Below are 18,526 nucleotides of genomic sequence, written 5' to 3'. Positions count from 1 at the left end.
GCCCCACACTCCACACCAGCCTCCTTCTGGCATTCCACCTGCATCCAGGTGGTGGGTGTCACTCCTTGTATGACACACACCATGGCCATCCATGGAGCCAGCAGCAGGAGCAGGTACCAGCTTTGGGAAGCAGACACCGAGGCTCTGAGAATGACCCTACTCCCTACCAGCCCTGGGACAGTGCAGATGATTTCTCTGGGCCTCAGTTCCCTGTATAAAATGGAAGTGATAATAATGCCTGTATCTGTTGATTACTCTCTAGATGTTGTTTTAATGTGTTTCCAAGTTCTGTTTTAATCAGGCACCATAGGTCATGCAGACACAGAAATGACTGTGGTAGAGAAGCTTGTACTCTTGGGCACCTCGAATCAGGATGCAGTGCAGGGTCACGTGGGGAAGCACCAGGGCTGATCAGAAGAAAGGAGCAGGAGGAAAATGTGGACAAGAGCCTTTATTATGGTTTCCACTGGAAGGAATCAGTGAGGCAGGGTAAGCAGGGATTGGCCAGTTTGAGTAATTTCAGTGGACTCTGGGTGGAGGACTATCCAAGCTGTCTGGTGCTGACCCTAGGATGATTAAGGCAAAGGAGTATTGCTTCCTGGAGCCATAGAGAAGAGGTGGTTCTCAGGATGGGCCCTGGACTGATTGGTTTGCATATGAAAGGCACACTCCTGTGCTGTACAAGAATTAGCTAGACCTGGAGGGGCAAGTCCCTCCCATGTCAGGTCATCAGGGACCCCGATGCCAGAGCCTCAAGAACACAGAAAATAAGAAACCACAGTTAACACAGACACCCATCTATGACAAGTTCCTGGCAGGGGCACCACCCTGGTACTGGTGAACACTCAGTACCAAAGAAAGAATGAGCGATGACTGTAAACCAGCCCCCACCCCACCCCCACCAAGTTTATAAAGAAAAAGAGCAAATCTTCCTCGCGAGCTCCTGTTAGGAATGAGTAGCCTGCAGACTGGAGTATATGGAGCCTGCAGTATATGACACTGTAGCCGAGAACCTTTGTCTGGGCTGGGTCTGGGTCAGATATCTCAATACTTCCCGGGCCGCCAGGATGGAGTGGCCATTCCTCTCAAGATGGTCACTTCTGGGCTCCCTCATGGGAAGGAGCTGGGCAGCATGTCCAGCTGGTTCCCTGGTGCTGAGGAAAGCTTCCTGCTTTCAAGTATCTAGATGTTTCATGGAACCCTTTACTCAGAGCACATAGGCACACCTTTAGCTGATCCTTGGCAGTCCCTAAGTTATTTTACTATCCCCTTTATACAGATAAGGAAACTGCTGCTCAGAAAGACCCCTGCCCCAAGTCACATGGCCTGGACATTCTTGGTCTCCTGCCTACCTAAAGAACATACAAGAAACCACCCCCCGCTCCCTGTGTTTAGTCCTGAGAGCTTTAGCACATGCATGGAGCCTTGTCATTACCACGACAATCAAGACCTAGAGCTTTGGGACTTCCCTGGTGGTCCAGGGGTTGAGAATCTGCCTTCCAATGCAGAGGACATGGGTTTGATCCCCGGTCAGGGAATTAAGATCCCACAAAGGCCTGCAAGCTACAACTACTCCACTACAACTCCACAACTACTCCACAGGCTCCAGAGCACACCACAACTCCAGAGAAGTCGGACTTCCAGAGAAGCCAAAGCGTATCAACTAAGACCCAACATAGGCAAAATAAAATATATTTTTAAAAACAGAAATTCCAAAACCCTGATTTTGTACAAAAAAGGCAATTAAGAATCTGGGATAAAAAAAAAAGAAAGAAATAGAACTTTATCATCACCTCAAGAAATGTCCCTGGGTCTCAAGCCCTCCCTACATCCCAACCCCTGATGTATTTAAAGTCCCCATAGCATTGCCTCTTCCAGAGTCCCTTATGAAGGAACCATACAGAGTGTAGCTGTCTGAGTGTGGCTTCTTCCACTGAGCATAGTGATCGTGAGTCTCATACATGTGGCTGCGTGTATCAACAGTTGATTCCTTTGTTTTATAAGTGATAGGTATTCCATGGTACAGATACACAGCAGTTCATTGATCTGTTTGCCTGTTGAAGGATATCTGAGCAGTTTCAAGCTTAGGGCTATTACAAGTAATGGACTATAAGCATCCATATACAGGTTTTTGTGTAAACGTAAGTTTTTATTTCTCTAGGGTAAATTCCTAAGAGTGAAATTGCTGGATCATCTGGTAAATTTGTTTAACTTTCTAAGAAACAGCCAAACTGTTTCCCAAAAAGATTGCCATTTCATGTGTCCATCAGCAGTGTATCAGAGTTGTGGTTTCTCCATATCCTTGCCAGCATTTGGTATTGTCATTTTTTGAGTGATTCTAATAGATATTTGGTAGTTAGTGATTTTATTCATTGTGATTTTAATTTGTATTTCCCTAATGACCAGCGAAGGGGCTTCCCTGGTGGCTCAGTGATAAAGAATCCTCCTGCCAATGCAAGAGATTGGCTTCTATCCCTGGGTCGGGAAGATACCCTGGAGAAGGAAAAGGTAACCCACTCTGGTATTCTTGCCTGGGAAATCCCATGAACAGAGGAGCCTGGTGTGTTACAGTCCATGATGGGTTACAGGTTGCAAAAGAGTCCGACACGACTTAATGACTAAACAGCAACAGTGATTAATGATGTTGAGCATCTTTTCTTGTGCTTATTGGCCATACATATACCTACTTGGAGGATGTCTATTCAGATTATTATTGCCCATTTTCCCATGGATTGTTTGCTTTCTTATTTTTTTAATTGTTGAGTTTTTTTTTTCTTAATGGTTGAGTTTTGAGAGTTCCTTATACTTTCTAGCTACAAGTCCTTGATCATATATGTGATTTGCAAATATTTTCTCCTAGTCTGTGGCTTAATTTACTCTTTTAACAGTGTCTTTCAAAGAACAGATGTTCATTCTTATTTTTGATGAAATCAAATTTATCAACTTGTTCTTTTATGAATCATGCTTGTAAAATCTTATTGAAGCTGTCTTTGCCTCACTTGAGATCACAAGAATTTTCTTTGCTTTTACTAGTTTGGGGTTTTATGTCTATGATCTATTTTGCATTAATATTTGTATGCAGTATGAGGTATAGGCCAGAATTCTTCTTCTTCTTCTTCTTTTTTTTTGGCTTATAGATATCCAGTTTTTCCAGCACCTTTTACTGAAGTGATTGTCCTTTCCCCATTGAATTGCCTCTGCACTCTTGTTGAAAATCAATTGACCATATATAGATAGTTCTATTTCTGGACTCTACTTATTGATATCTGTACTTTTGCCAATTCCATGCTGTCTTGATTACTGCGGTTTTATAGTAAGTCTTGAAATTAGGTAGTGTGTGTCTTCCAACTTCATTCTTATTTTTCAAAATTGCTTCAACAATTCCACTTCTTTTGTGTTTCCAAAGAAGTTTTAGAATCAGTTTGTTGATTTCTCTAAAATGAAAATCCTGCTGGGAACTTGATTGAGATTACATTGAATCTATAGATTTGTTTGGAAAGAATTAGCATCTTAACACTACTGATGTAGTCAGTAGATGTAGAATTGTAGTTCACTTTATCAGCATAGACTATGTCTCCAATGATTTTGATCTTTTCTGATTTCTTTCACCAGCTTTTTGTAGTTTTCAGCATATCAATCACATATTTTGCTGGGTTTATTCCTAATGTTTGGGTATATTTTTGTTGCTATCATAAATGATACTGATTTTTTACCCATTTCTAGGTGTGCATTGCCTCCATGTAGAAATGTGATTGATTTCTGGTTGTTGTGTATTGAGCTGAGTTCAGTTCCTTCTGGCTCCACGTGCAGTATCCCTGTCCCACCCAGGCTGTCTCGTTGGCACCAGGAGCAGAGCCTGGAGCTGAGTCCCTTGGTTATCACTCTGACACCTGACTCTGAGTCACCAGTCTCTGTCTGTAGTTCTCCTCTCTCTAGAACAACGATGGAGCCACCTGCTCCACTATTGTTCCCAGGAGCATTAAAGATGAGGGACTAAGGTGGCAGAGGCCTCAACTCTTGGGCGTGAGTGGTCTCACATGACTGAGATCAAGTCGTTTTCATTTTTTCCTCTAATCTAGCTGTTATTATTTGCATCTCAGAGGGCATAGGTGTGCGGGAGTGAATACAGTTGCCTCCAGCCACTCTCTCAGGCAGGCTTAGACCATGGGGGGACTCCCTTCTTTGTGCCCAGCCCCCACCCGAGGGCACCCTCTCCATCGCCTTTCTCTTCTGCCCATCTGGAGACCCTGGGAGTCCTCCCTCCTCACCATCCACCGCAGCAGGCCTCCCGGCAACAGTTGACCGCTGGTGCTCCATTCTCATTGGTATTGGTGATCCATCCTGTCCTCCAAACCACAGGCACTAGGAGGACATCAGATTCCTTTCTGAGGTCACAGTCCCATCAGCTGCCCTGGTCAGTGTGGGGCCTCAGCTGTGATGAGTGATGCTCTGCCTCGCCTGGGGTTCCCAGCTTCCCCTTCCTCTCCTTTCTGTGAGACTTGAAGTGAGCTTGGGAGGATATTTTGCTAGACTGGCAGTGAGCATCAGCGTGAAGAGCATGGGGAGTGAGAACTGGGGGAGCTGGGGTGCTGCTCACGACCTCATTGTTAAAACTGGACAAGAAGTGAAGTCCAGAACCCATCACACCAACCTTGCAAGTGGTCCCACCAGTCGCCCGAGTGGCCCCTCACTCAGACGACACCTTTGCCTGGACCCTGTCAGTAGGAAATGTTCTCAAAGCATCGTCTATCATGGGAATGAAGCAGGCAAACTAGCATCCATTCATGATTCTTTCATTCACAAAATCGTCCCCGGCACAGAGTAAGTGCTTAGAGAATAAATGAATAGGTGAGTGACCACGTGTTTTGTGCCAGGTACTATGCTAGGTATTGGCGATACTAAGATGAATGGTAAGTCGTATTAATTCTGCAGAAGCTCATAACCTAGTGAGGGAGGCAGACGCAAAAATAACTGTGGCTAAGCCTAATGGTAGAGATCTCTGCCGGTGGTCGTAGGGAGCATGCTGCTGCTGCTGCTGCTAAGTTGCTTCAGTCGTGTCCAACTCTGTGTGACCCTTTCGACGGCAGACCACCAGGCTCCGCCATCCCTGGGATTCTCCAGGCAAGAACACTGGAGTGGGCTGCCATTTCCTTCTCCAATGCATGAAAGTGAAAAGTGAAAGTGAAGTCGCTCAGTCGTGTCCGACTCTTCGCAACCCCATGGACTGCAGCCCGCCAGGCTCCTCTGTCCATGGGATTTTCCAGGCAAGAGTACTGGAGTGGGTTGCCATTGCCTTGAGGATAGGGGAGAGGAAAGTTCCTCAGGAAGACTTCCTGGAGGAGGTGACACTAGGCCTTTAAGGATGAATGGAAGCTGGTCATGACCCCAAAGCTCTGGTATTACAGTCATCTGGCCAGACCCTTATGCCCCCAGAGGCCTCTGGGTGAGAGTGACAGCTCCCAGTCACAAGCAGATGATGACATAAGGGCAGTGGGGGCAAGGCTCCCTGTCACAGTGTTTAGATCCATGCTGACACCTGGGCTGCAAGTCAAACCTGATAATGATGGTGTTTGCTTCTCTGGTTTAGGAACTAAAACTCTAGCTTACAAGCCCCATGAGGGTCTTCCTCCCTTCTCCCCGTGACCTGGGCACTCTGGGTTCCCCCCCAGCCCTAGGTCGCTCCACCATTGACCCCTCCACCCAGGCCTGTTGCCATCTGCCCCAACCATGGTCAGACCTGCCTCCAGGCACTGTGCTGACCAGGGCTGCCCCCCACGACCCCAGGCTCCCAGCCTCCCTGGAAGCCCCGGCCACATTCCCTGACCTTCCTGCTGCAGCTCTGCACTGGCTTTTCCAAAGAGAGTCTGGGCAGGACGAACCTGTGAGTCACTAACTCTCTCCTGTCCTGGCCATCAGCAGGCCCTCCAGGCAGACTTTCAAAAGCTATCTGAACAAAGCACCGTTTCTAACTCTGCAGCAACAAACTTGCCTCCCCATTAAACCTGGCCTCTCTTGCCAAGTGGTCAAGGATGTGAGAGTTGTCCACTGGACAAGGTTGTTTCCGAGGACCGCACCCTCCCAGGGCCACTCCTAGCCTGGGGTATCTGAACTCCTGGCTCTCACCCTGTCCTCAGGTCCTTGGGTGAACATGAGATGGGCTTTCCTGGGATGTCGAGGTAAGGGCAGGACTTCGAGCTGTGCACCCACTCAATCTTGACCCACCAAGGTGGGACTTCTCACCACCAGCCAAGGACAAGCCAAAAATGTCTTCTTGATGCTTTCAATTTAATTTTTTAAGATAATTAATTGTGTTATTTATCTATTGATAAATATTTACTATTTATTAATAAATAATTTATTGAAATGAATTATTAATTTATTAAATAAATTGTAACTGCTGCCACAAGTTATCAAAAATGTAATGGCTTAAAGTCACACATACTTACTATCTCAAAGTCGTGGAAGTCGGATGTCTGATATAGATCTCACAGGGCTAAAGTCAAGGTGTGGGCAGGGTGGGAGGCTCTAGAGGAAACTCCTTACCTTTTCCAGCTTCCAGAGGTGCCCACAGTCCTTGGCTCGTAGCCTTTCCTCCATCCTCACAGCCACCAGTGCTGCATCTCTCTGACCCTTCTTCTCTCCTCAGAGAGGTTTTTTGTTTGTATATTTGTCTGTTGTTTTCAGGGGTTTTTTTTTTTTGGTCTTATCACATGGTATGTGGGATCTTACGATCCCCAGCCAGGGTTTGAACCTGGGCCCCCTGCAGTAGAAGCACAGAGTCCTAACCTCTGGACCACCAAGGACGTCCCTCTCTGGTTCTTCTTCTGCAGTCACAGCTCCCTCTCACCCCAGCATGGGAGAGTCTCTGCTTTTAAAGACGCATGAGATTATCTGGGGCCCACCTGGATGACCTAGGAGAACCATCTCATCTCAAGGTTCTTAACTCTGTTCCCATATGCTGAGGCCCTTCTGCCAGGAAGTACATAGTCATGGGTTCCAAGGACTAGGACATGGGCATTTTTAGATGGTCACTCTTCTGCCAGCACATTCACGTATTCATATGGCTCAAAATTCAAAGTGACGTTTTGATTTTGATCAAACCTGTATTGATTTTATCATATTATTCCAACATTTCTGTGTACAGCTGCAAGTATATACTACTTGTGCTCACTCATTGGATCTGATGCTTTGTGGTCCCATGGACTGTCGCCTGCCAGGTTCTCTGCCCATGGAATTTTCCAGGCAAGAATCCTGGAGTAGGTTGCTGTTTCTTACTCCAGGGGATCTTCCCAACCCAGGGATGGAGCTTGTATCTCTTGTGCCTCCTACACTGGCAGGCGGGTTCATTACCATTAACGCCACCTGGGAAGCCCATGTATACTTACTTTCCCACTTTCTTACACTTCTTGCCCATTTATTTATTCACCATGATGGACCTTTGGTTTATAATGATGAATCCCAGAAAACGTTTTCCACGGTACATAGAGGATTTCCTTGTTCTTTTTTTCCCTTTTAATTCTTTCTAATACAGCATAATACTCCAGTGTGTACCAGTACCATGATGTATTATTGTTTCTAATATTTTGCTGCAAGAAACATTACTGCATAGTTCTCTGCATGTGTCATTTTGTACTCTGAATATATCCGAAGAATAAATTCCAGAAACAGGTTTGCTGGGTCAGAGGGTAATGACTCATTTGTAATTTTTCTCTTCAATAATTGCGATTGATCTTGCTAAGTCTTCTATATTTCTGTTCTCACATATTTCTGTCTCCTTTATCTATCTTAGACTGAGCAAGAGAATTACAGTCTTCTGTCATTAGTGTGTTTCTACTTTTCCACTCATCTTCTTTAATTTCCGCTTTATTAAGGTTGCTGTTTTTTCAATTTGGCCTCTAACAGTTGTATCTTCACTGGGAATGGCAGCCTTTAACATCATAAAGTGTCTCTTTGGCCTCATTTTTTGCTCATTGACCTGACGCCTACCTTATCTGATGTCGTGGTTTTGACCTATCTCATCTCACTTCTCCTCAATACCCGCTGCGCTCTGGCCCAGTCTGTGGTTCCACTGGTCCCATGGGCACATCCCAGTCCAGTTTCGGAGCCTGTCCTCAGGTTGCTCCTTCCCCTGTTGCTTTTGCTGTGTGGCTCTTACCCTTCTACTTTGCCTCTCCAAAGGGTGCCTACAATGCTCCCCACGGCACTCTGAGCAATTCCACGTGGATTTAGAGACTGGCTTCCAACATCCCCTGGTGTAGATGACCTTTTCTGGTTCCCCCAGAGGATGGTGAGCACCCTGGGGCAGCGACAGCCCTCTGTCTGCTCACCCATGAGGTCGGCCTGCTGCTGGGCATGCAGCTGATGGAGAACGTGAGCTCTCGGATTGGAAGTGCTACAGCGCCATCTGTGTTGTCTGGTTGGGGGACGTTGTGCTGGAGGGTCTCCAGGGACCCCATCCTGGATTGAGAGCCCTGGCTCCCCACAGGGTCTCCCAGGAGTCTTGCTAAGGGTTTCCCATTGGAAATGTAGGGCCACTCTTAGTCACCAGCCCCCCCTCCTCACAGCCTTCCCTTCCATTGGAAAACAATTTAAAACACATTTTGAGAGAGTCCATTCCTGCAGAACAAGGAGATTAATATAAGCAATTTCAGGTCTCTGTAACCAGGCTGGAGTGTGAAGCCTCCCTCCTTAATGATCAGCATAAAATAAAAGTCTTTTAAGTACAATAATAATTTATCCGTTAATTTTACAATTGAGCTGAAGTAAAAATATCCTAAAGATGGGGCAGCACTGAACTTCATCAATTCAGTTCCGTTCAGTCGCTCTGTCATCTCGGACTCTGCAACCTTGTGGACTGTAGCACGCCAGGCTTCCCTGTCCTTGTGGACTGTAGCATGCCAGGCTTCCCTGTCCATCACCAACTCCAGGAGCTTGGTCAAACTCATGTCCATCAAGTTGGTGATGCCATCCAACTATCTCATCCTCTATTGTCCCATTCTCCTGCTGCCTTCAGTTTTTCCCAGCATCAGAGTCTTTTCCAGTGAGTCAGTTCTTCTCATCAGGTGGCCAAAGTATTGAGGCTTCAGCTTCGGCATCAGTACTTCCAATGAATATTCAGCACTGATTTCCTTTAGGGCTTCCTTGATAGCTCAGTTGGTAAAGAATCTGCCTGCAATGACTGATTTGATCTACTTGCAAGGGACTCTCAAGAGTCTTCTCCAACACTACAGTTCAAAAACATCAATTATTCGATGCTCAGCTTTCTTTATGGTCCAACTCTCACATCCATACACAACTACTGGAAAAACCATAACTTTGACTAGACGGACCTTTGTCGAAAAGTAATGTCTCTGCTTTTTAATATGCTGTCTAGGTTGGTCATGGCTTTTCTTAATTTCATGACTGAAGTCTCTATCTGCAGTGATTTTGGAGCCCAAGAAAATAAAGTCTGTCACTGTTTCCACTGCTTCCCCATCTATTTGCCATGAAGTGATGGGACCAGATGCCATGATCTTGGTTTTATAAATCCTAAGTTATAAGCCAGCTTATTCACTCTCCTCTTTCATTTTCATCAAAAGGTTCTTTTGTTCCTCTTCACTTTCTGGTGGTGTCATCTGCATATATGAGGTTATTGATATTTCTCCAGGCAATCTTGATTCCAGCTTGTGCTTCATCTAGCCTGGCATTTCTCATGATGTACTTTGCATATAAGTTAAGTAAGTAGGGTGATGGTATTCAGCCTTGACATATTCCTTTCCCATTTGGAACCAGTCTATTGTTCCATGTCCAGTTCTAACTGTTGCTTCTTGATCAGCATATAGATTTCTTAGGAGGCAGGTAAAGTGGTCTAGTATTCCCATCTCTTCAAGAATTTTCCACAGTTTGTTGTGATCCACACAGTCAAAGGCTTTGGCATCGTCAGTAAAGCAGAAGTAGATGTTTTTCTGGAACTCTCTTGCTTTTTCCATGATCCAGCAGATGTTGGCAATTTGATCTTTGGTTCTTATGCTGTTTCTAAATCCAGCTTGAACATCTGGAAGTTCTCGGTTCACATATTGTTGAAGTCTCGCTTGGAGAATTTTGAGCATTACTTTGCTAGTGTGTGAGATCAGTGCAATTGTGCAGTACTGGTACTCACTGCATACATACCTGGTACTCACTGCAGTTCAGAGGTGAGAGTTGCTATCGGGGTTTATTGCCTGTGGCCTTCATGAAGCTTCTGCACAAGCCAGCGCCACCTTCTGACTCCACAGTGGAGTCTGATGTCCCTGAAACAGTAGACTTGTGGTCCCCAAGGAGGGCCTCAAAACTTGATGCCTCACTTACAACAGGCTTTGACCTTGGACATGTGAGTTCTTTTTGCTGAGCCTCACTTGCAGATTATCTAATCTGTAAATGGGGAGAACACTACTGTGGGTGCGTGTGAGGCTTCCATGAACAGGACAGAATTAGCCCCGAGTTGGGGGTCTGAGGTGTAACAAGTGTGACTCAAGTTGGGTGAGAACAGGGTGCTGGCTGATATGGCACCTCCCAGCTGCAGGGGCCGGGAGGGAGTGTCTCTCCGTACAAAGCTCCCTGCTGGTGGGGACTGTTTGCAGTTGATAGTGGACTTGACCACCAGTGCTCCTCACCCCAGAAATGCAGTGTGAGGTTTGGAGAGCAGCCAGGACAGAGGTTCAGCTGTCAGGGTGGAGGGTCCTGCCTGAGTGCAGAGCTGGGGCTTCTGCAGCAGAACTGGCTTGGCTGTGCCCATTCCTCCCATGACCTGCAAATCTAGTCCCATCTCCAGATCCCTTTGGACCAGGACAATGGGAAAGGGAACCCCCAGGACATGGTCTATGCAGAGGGAACCCCCTCTTGGCCATGGAGGGGATGGCCTCGGGAAGCATGACCCAGCATTCATGGTCTCCGAGCCCCAGGACCGCCCGGGCCCAGAATCTGGCAAGGAAGGAAGAGACTGTAGGGAGCCAATTTGTGCTGCAGTTAACTAACACTGAGTGTTCCCAGAAGGTGGAATGTAAGCCCAGATGCTATTGTGTCTGAGACGCGTAGCCAGGAGCAGGGAGGGTGTGAAATATTCTTTTACCGATGGCATTAGGAAGGTGCCCTTGGAGTTGTCAGCGGTGCCCTTGGTTTTGCCTCTTTCCCCCACTTTCCAGTGCCCCCCTCCTGTGTGACCACGTGCTCATGCTCACACGGGGCTGACCAGGCAGCCCGCTGTTGCCCCAGCAACGGCTGCAGTTCTTTGGTGTGTGGACTTTTCAGACAACCGCACATGACTCTTCTTTGGTTTTATCTCTGAGTTATTTGTGCAGAAACTAGCCCCTCAGCAAGTACACCTGCCTGAGAGTTGGGGGTTTGAGTTGGATTAACCAGGGGAAGGCACTTGTCACTTCTGAATCTCAGGCTCCAACCAACTGCCCCTGGAACTTGTTCCCACTTTAAACCCAGCTGGGCTTCTGATGGCACTTGTGAGTGAAAGTCACTCAGTCGTGTCCGACTCTTTGCGACCCCATAGACAATACAGTCCATGGAATTCTCCAGACCAGAATACTGGAGTGGGTAGCCTTTCCCTTCTCCAGGGGATCTTCCCAGCCCAGGGATTGAATCCAGGTCTTCCGCATGGCAGGTGGATTCTTTACCAGCTGAGTCACCAGGGAAACCCTGTGATGGCACTTGAAAGGCTGTTATTATATGATTGCTAAACACTGATTCACTGAAGACAGATTGGTCGAGCAAACCCTTCTGAACGGATTTTGGTGACTTTGCTGCACAATCACACACATAGGTTTTCAATAATGTGTTCTTGCCTAATTACCATCAAGCACCTGTTGGAAGGCGGGGCTGCTGGGGTAGTAACTCAGGGAGAGGGAACAGATACCTTCAGAGCTGGACTCCGGGGCCACGGGGAGTCTGATGCAGGTGTGTATCTGGCCCAGTGAGGCCCTTGTAGGGCATTAGGGGCAGGAGACGGCCCCCACGGAAGGGAAGGAGCCAGGGCTGTCTTAGTCTACACCCCATTTTGCCTTGGGTTACCCCTGCATTTAAGACAGATTGCCCAACCTCCCAGAGGAGGACTTGTCTTCATCCACAGAGGACCCAGGTGGCATCCAGTGATGACAAGGAGACAGCCAGAGATCCTGGCCCTCACAGAAAGTCAGAATCAGGGCCGTGAGGCTCCTGGGTGACACTCTAGAATCCACTCTGTCCATCCCTGCTCTGCCCAGGAGGCCAGTCAGGGGGCAGAGTTTGGTGCTCCTCTGGGCCATCAGGGTCCCCTTTACACCAGATGGTCGCAAGTGGCACAGAGAGAAATCAGAGCAGGTCTGTTCAGCCCTCGCTCTCTCTCATCCTGGCTTCTTCTTTCATCAGCGTCTTTATGTTCCGTGCCCCTCAGCCCCTCATGGAAGCATCACAGGAGGCCACTGGGAGGTGGGGAGGGCATGGGGGGAGCCATCATAGGTGGCACCTCTGCCTGGCTAGAATCTCCTCCTGAGACGGTCCCATGGCCCACTCTCCCTTCCAGTAATGGGCCCGGGTAGGTGCACAGCCAGGGACTTTAGTGTGAGCCCTCAATGGGTAGTAATTAAGTTCCCCCACATGCCCACTCGTGGCCTTCTCTCCAAAGAGTGATGATGGCAGCCTGGGCGGAGGAGCTTCATGAGCCCAGTGACTCCACACTCCCAGCCTTGAGCCACCAAGAGCTGGAGAGGGAGACAGGCCAATGTATTGAGAGGCAGTAGGTTGGAACTGCTCTTCATCTCCTGGTATTCCCGGATGGAGAACAGAGGGGAGCAGGAGGGGCAGCTTGTGTCTGAAAGCTCTGCCTCCAGGGGGAGCCCCCTGTTAGCCCAAGCCAACTGGAGATTCCTAGTCTCCCTGTCCTTGCTCGGGAAAGACTGCCATCCCCGCCCCTGCGGTCACCAGTCCACCCCCTGTGACCACCAGCCCCCAGTCCTTCCACTGCACAGTCTGGGAAAGGACACCCAGGTTTCCCTGGTGGGAAAGGACAAGCATGAGGACCCCACCTGCCGAGGTCCTCCCCTTACAGGGTCCCACATGCCTTCCAGGCTACAGCAATACTGAAGGCTGATGCTGAGTGACCATCACCTGGGCCAAGTGTGTGCCCGACACTCGGCAAGATAGCACTGACCCCTCCCAGCAGCATGTGGGGAGAAGTGATTACTGTCTCCGTGGGAGGAAATAGGCTCAGAGGCTAACTCACCTACCCAAGGTCGTGTGCACCTGCTCAAGGTCATGAAGTCAGAAGTGAAGCATTTTGTCCAGGATGAGATGGTGATGCCTCATTTAGCTTTCAAGTGAGAAATAAATAACTTTTCTTCTCAGAGGGGAACATCTAACTCCCTAGTCCAGGTTTCTCTCCAGAGCACCTGGGGAGGGGCCCCCAAGCATTTTGGTTTCAGTCACATCACAGCACGATGTTCTAAGCTCAAGGAACTTTCCCAGCTGGTCTGAGGGCTGAACCTGGGCCTGGTCACAAAAAACAGCCTAGGAAGGAGCTGATGCCCCGCCTGTGGGAGCTCGGCCACTGCCTTGGGACAGGGGCTTTGATGGGGAAGGTGACTCAAAGCTTCGTGTTTCAACAAAGGGCAGAGGATGTGGCCAGAGCTTTTTATCTCACAGCTTTCTCCTCCTTGAAGGAAAGTAGAAAGCGTACATTTCAACTGATTTCCAAGTGAAGAGGAAATACAGTCAACTTCCTCAGTAAGGTGGAATTGGGTAAGGACAGGACTGAATTGGTACAGGGGCGTTTCTAGATCTTCCCAGCCCCCTCTGCATCTCTCCTGCATTCTGGCAGGCCGCGCACTTGAGCTCCAGTCCTAGGTGGGCCTGCATCCACCGCATTTGGTGCCCATGCAGTCCGGTCACTCAAGGCAGCTCATTGCTTGATGAGAATCACTACCCTTTAAAGAATTGAAAGTGAAAGTGAAGTCACTCTGTCTTGTCTGACTCTTTGTGACCCCATGGACTGTAGCCTACCAGGATTCTCAGTCCATGGAATTTTCCAGGCAAGAGTACTAGAGTGGGTTGCCATTTCAGGAAATTAAATTAAAGGCCTCAATCGAAGGAGAATTTATTGATGACAGGGATAATTCTGAAGGCTGAGGCCACCCTTGACAGTAGCTGATCTCGATGGCCTTTGTTTGCTAGGAAGCGCTGGTGAAGAGAGGGAACCTTGATCCATGTTAGGATCCAAATAAGGTCGAGTGAAAGATCATCATAGAATAAGGTCAGCTTTTTGCCATAATTTAGAAAACCAAGTCTGAAGACCTGGGTCCTCCCTCTTGCCCCTCCCTCCCAATAGCATTTGTCATCTCTCAGTCCATCTTGGAGGCTTTGACATTGTCCATCGCCCAGCCTCTTGATTCGCTGCCCTAACTTGGTGACACCACTTTCTCCTGGCCTTGCTCCTACCTCTCTGTCACTCTTTCTCATGATCCTTTCTCCTGACTCTTGACAGCAGGTGGGGTGCCCAGAGCTCAGTTGCTGCTCCATCCGAAGCCATTCTCCTCAGACTGGGACTTGAACCCATGTACCTGGACTCAAACCTGCCCAAAACCCTAATGCTGCTTGGGTCTCCAACCCACAATTTTTAAATTAGGATCACTCTCCCCCTGGTGTCTGGACATACTGAGTCTCAGGTTCATTGTGTCTCAGTGCAGGAGGAATTCAGTGAGAGGAAAGCAATAGGCAAGAAATAGATTTATGACTATAGGATGCTTGTAAGAGATGCAGGTGGGGGCGACAGAGCTCTGCCCTGAGAATTAAGTGGGTTATGATTTTACAGTCAAAGGACAGGGGCCGGGGAAAAGACCACCTGGCTCCAGTAGACATGAAGCTTACTCACTCAGTCCTCCTTTCTATCAGGCGGGAGAGGGTCTGACCCTGTCAGGTCAAACCAGGGTTGTTGCTGTTTAGTCGCTAAGTCGTGCCCACCTCTTTCACAACACCATGGACTGTAGCCCTCTAGGCTCCTCTGTCCATGGGGTTTCCAGGCAAGAATACTGGAGTGGGTTGCCATTTCCTTCTCCAGGGGATCTTCCCCACCCACAAATCGAACCAGGGTCTCCTGCATGGCAGGCAGATTCTTTACTGACTGAGCCACTCGGGAAGCCCCAAATATCTTAGTGCTTATTCACATCAGTAGAAGGGTGATGGCGTTTTTCTTTCACCTAATGGCCTGGGTGAAAAAAGCCACCTCGTGGCTTTTTTTTTATGGCTTTCTAGTAAAGAAAGCCTGCTTCATTCTGTGACGTTCCAATAGCTTTCTTGAGTGAATGTTAACTTGCAACAGTCTCCCAAAGTTCCCTAGGTTTCCCTCCTTATCTATGGGCCCCTATTGGGACTTCCATAGCTACCTATATAACTCTCCTATCACATCAGCACACTTCCTGGGGACCTCCTGCCACCCCAGATGTGAAACGCTGTCTCTATGCCAGTGTCTCCCATTTCTGTCCTTGCTCAGACCTCTCTCCTGAACATCCCATTGACCATTTAACTGTCCGCTCCACAGCTGCACTTGGCCATCTAGTCAAATATCTCAAATGTTGTCTGTCCTGACCCTTCCCTCCGCCACACCTGCTCAGACCCAGCCTTTGGTCGGCGGCAACTGCATCCTCCCAGGCTCCGAGGCCAAGCACCTAGGCACCATCCTTGGCTCCTCTCCTCTGCTGCCCTCGTCCCCCCTTGTCAGTGAGCCTGTTGGTTCTTTATGTCCATGGGTGTCTGGGTCTGGCCACTGTCCTCCTGCACCCCGTCCGTCAGTTCTCAACACCACAGCCAGACTGGTCTTCAGGTGCAAGTGGGATCAGGTCACTGCTGGCTCGAAGTCCTGCAATGGCTCCCACGTCATGGTCACCAGTGGCCTCTGCGACCCCACACTCAGAGCTCCGTCTGCAGCCCTCATCCCACAGTCTATAGCACTCACTCCACACCACCCATCAACGTCCGCATCCTTGAAATGCTGTCTTCCCTCTGTTCCCAGGACTCCACGACATCCTGGTTAACCTCTCACCTGCTGGTGGCCCCTTGGAAGTCTCCTTGGCTGGCTTCATGCAGGGCTCCCTTGCCGACCTTCTCGCCATCTGCACACACACCCTGGATGAGCTTACTCAGTCTCACGGTTTTCAATGTTACATGTAAGCGTTGACTCCCAGGCCCTTTCCAGGCCTTCGCTTCACCCCTGAAGTCTAGACTCAAACCTGAGTGTGTAATCAACCTCCCCACTGAATGCTTATGTATCAAGACTAAACTAGTGCACACTCAGCCCCCAGACCCCTGCCCACCTCCCACCACGCCTCTTCTTGCAGTTTTCCCTGAAGCAGAAAATGACAACTCTAACTCTCCAAGTGTTTGGCCAAAAACAGGCATCATATCCTTGACACCTTTCCTCCCTTCCTCTCCGTGTCACCTCCCATCCATCAGCAAATCCCACTGTGCTTCCTTCCTTCCGAGTCTCTCACCCTTAGACTTGTCTCATTCTGGAGCCCTCCCCTGTCGAGTTTCTCTGGTTCATCCCTGCAGCTGCCGTCTCCACCACTGGCCCCCCATGATCTATTTATATCACGGCAGGCATCAGCTCATGTCGCTTCTCTGCTCAGAAGTCACAGGATGGCCCCGCAGCTCAGGAGGGCCCACGGCATCACCGTGCCTGCGGGGCCTGCCAGCATTGGGCCCCACCTGCGGACGTGAGCCCCTGGTCTTCTCCGTCCAGCCACGTCCCTCCTTGGGGCTCTCGCACTGGCTACTCTGTGCAACTGGAGTACCCGGCTTATTCTTCCCCATCTTCTTCCTTCCGAGGGCTGCTCAGAGGGTCCCTCGGTGGAGGGGCCTCGGTGCCAAATCAGCCCCTGCCCTCCCATCAGCACTGCCCGTCCTCTGCCCTGTCTCTTCTTCTCCATGGCGTTCATTACCTTCTGGATTCTCTGCCCTCTTGTTTGTTTACTGTCTCCACTACGGTGGAGCTTCCTGGGGTCTGGGCAGGTTTGCTGCATATCCCCAGGGCCTTCAATAGCATGTGGCACTCTGGAGCTCCCATAATGAATGAGTGAGTAAGTACGTGGCTGGGAAGGCATCCCTTTCTCACACCCCGCCTTGCATGTGCCCCAAGCCCTTGACCCAGCTTATTTGCAGAGTTCTGTTGACTAACTTCTGCTCACTGCTCAGTCTCCTGGAAATCCATGCATGTTACTGCATGGTCCAAACCTCAACAGTTTTCAGAACCAAATTGGCACAAGCTTTGCGCCTCCTAGCTGGTGGTGTTAGAACATTCCAGGATGAATCAGTCTGCGCAGCAGGGCCTCAGGGCAGGCCCTCAGCCAGGTGGGCAGAGGGGCTTTGGCTACAACCCATGGGTCGGGTCCGAGTGTTGTCCCAGATTCGAGCCTGGAGCACCCTGGGGACTGAGCACCCAGTTCTCTGAGGACTCCTGGGACACTTCCTGGGGAAATCAGGACTCTGTTCACAGGTGCTCCTTGGGGATAAAGGCCCAACTGTCTCTCACCACCACCTGGGAGAACCATTGGGTTTTTCTTGTTCTCATCTTGCCTTCATCGGGGGACCCTGAGCACCCCTTAGAATCAAGACCGGGTACCCCAAATGCTGCATATGTGCTGGCTGACTGTTTGTAAGCAGGGGGTGTGCACCGTGGCTGAGCCCAGGGACTAGGGCTCTGTAACTAACTAGTGGTCCCACCTCGGGTAAGTCACTTAAAGTCCCTGGGCCTCAAGATCCCAGTCTGTGAACTGGAGACCATGGCAGCCCTGCCTTGGGCCATGGGGAGGATTAATTGGTGTGAAGCCATTGGAACAGTGATGCAGCACAACCGGGCCCAGATGCCTGAGTTCATGTTGATCACCACGTTGGTGCCGTTAGGCAGGGGGTCCAGGGTGGAGGAGGCTTCCCGGGTGGCCCTTGTGGTAAGGAACCCGCCTGCCAGTGCAGGAGACACAAGAGACGCAGGTTTGGTCCCTGGGTTGGGAAGATCCCCTGGAGGAGAGCATGGCAACCCACTCCAGTATTCTTGCCTAGAGAATCCCATGGATGGAGGAGCCTGGCGGGCTACAGTCCATAGGGTTGCAAAGAGTTGGGCATGACTGAAGCGACTTAGCCCTCACTTCAGGGTGGAGGATAAGAAGTTAAGGACCAGTGAGGCAGAGGGCTGCTCTCCCAGGGATGCGCATCCACAGTCAATTATCACAGTGAACCCCACAGCTTGGGGCAGGTGAGACATGGCCCATCAGGTCTCTCTCCTTGCTGGATACCTGCTCCTGTGACGGTTTACCCCATTTCCTCAGCCCTTAGACGAGAGGGTATTTCCTGATACCCTCCTCAGGCCATGAGACACCTGCAGGCTGCCAAGGGAGCAACGTGCCATGGATCTGAAACCACAGCAGCATAAATGTGCTGAAAGCTGGCACCACAGATGGGGGTACAAGGGTGAGCAGGGAGTGAGAGCTCGACAGGTGTGGATGAATCCCATCCCACCCTGTGCCAGGCTTGTGCT

General features: G+C 49.5%; 1 protein-coding gene and 1 non-coding gene across 2 annotated transcripts in view; one reads left to right on the top strand and one right to left on the bottom strand.

The window, feature by feature from the left end:
* The window catches only part of CAMTA1 (calmodulin binding transcription activator 1), a 943,590-nt gene that overhangs the window by 590,573 nt on the left and 334,491 nt on the right, over positions 1–18,526 (top strand). The window lies entirely within an intron of this gene.
* On the bottom strand, positions 6,731–6,803 carry TRNAR-UCU (transfer RNA arginine (anticodon UCU)). The gene has a single exon. It is a non-coding gene; the product is annotated as a tRNA-Arg (tRNA).

This window comes from Muntiacus reevesi, chromosome 5, assembly GCF_963930625.1.
Source record: "Muntiacus reevesi chromosome 5, mMunRee1.1, whole genome shotgun sequence".
NCBI lineage: Eukaryota > Metazoa > Chordata > Mammalia > Artiodactyla > Cervidae > Muntiacus > Muntiacus reevesi.
Note: the sequence above shows the minus strand (reverse complement) of the source record. Positions and strands in the feature narration are given on the sequence as shown.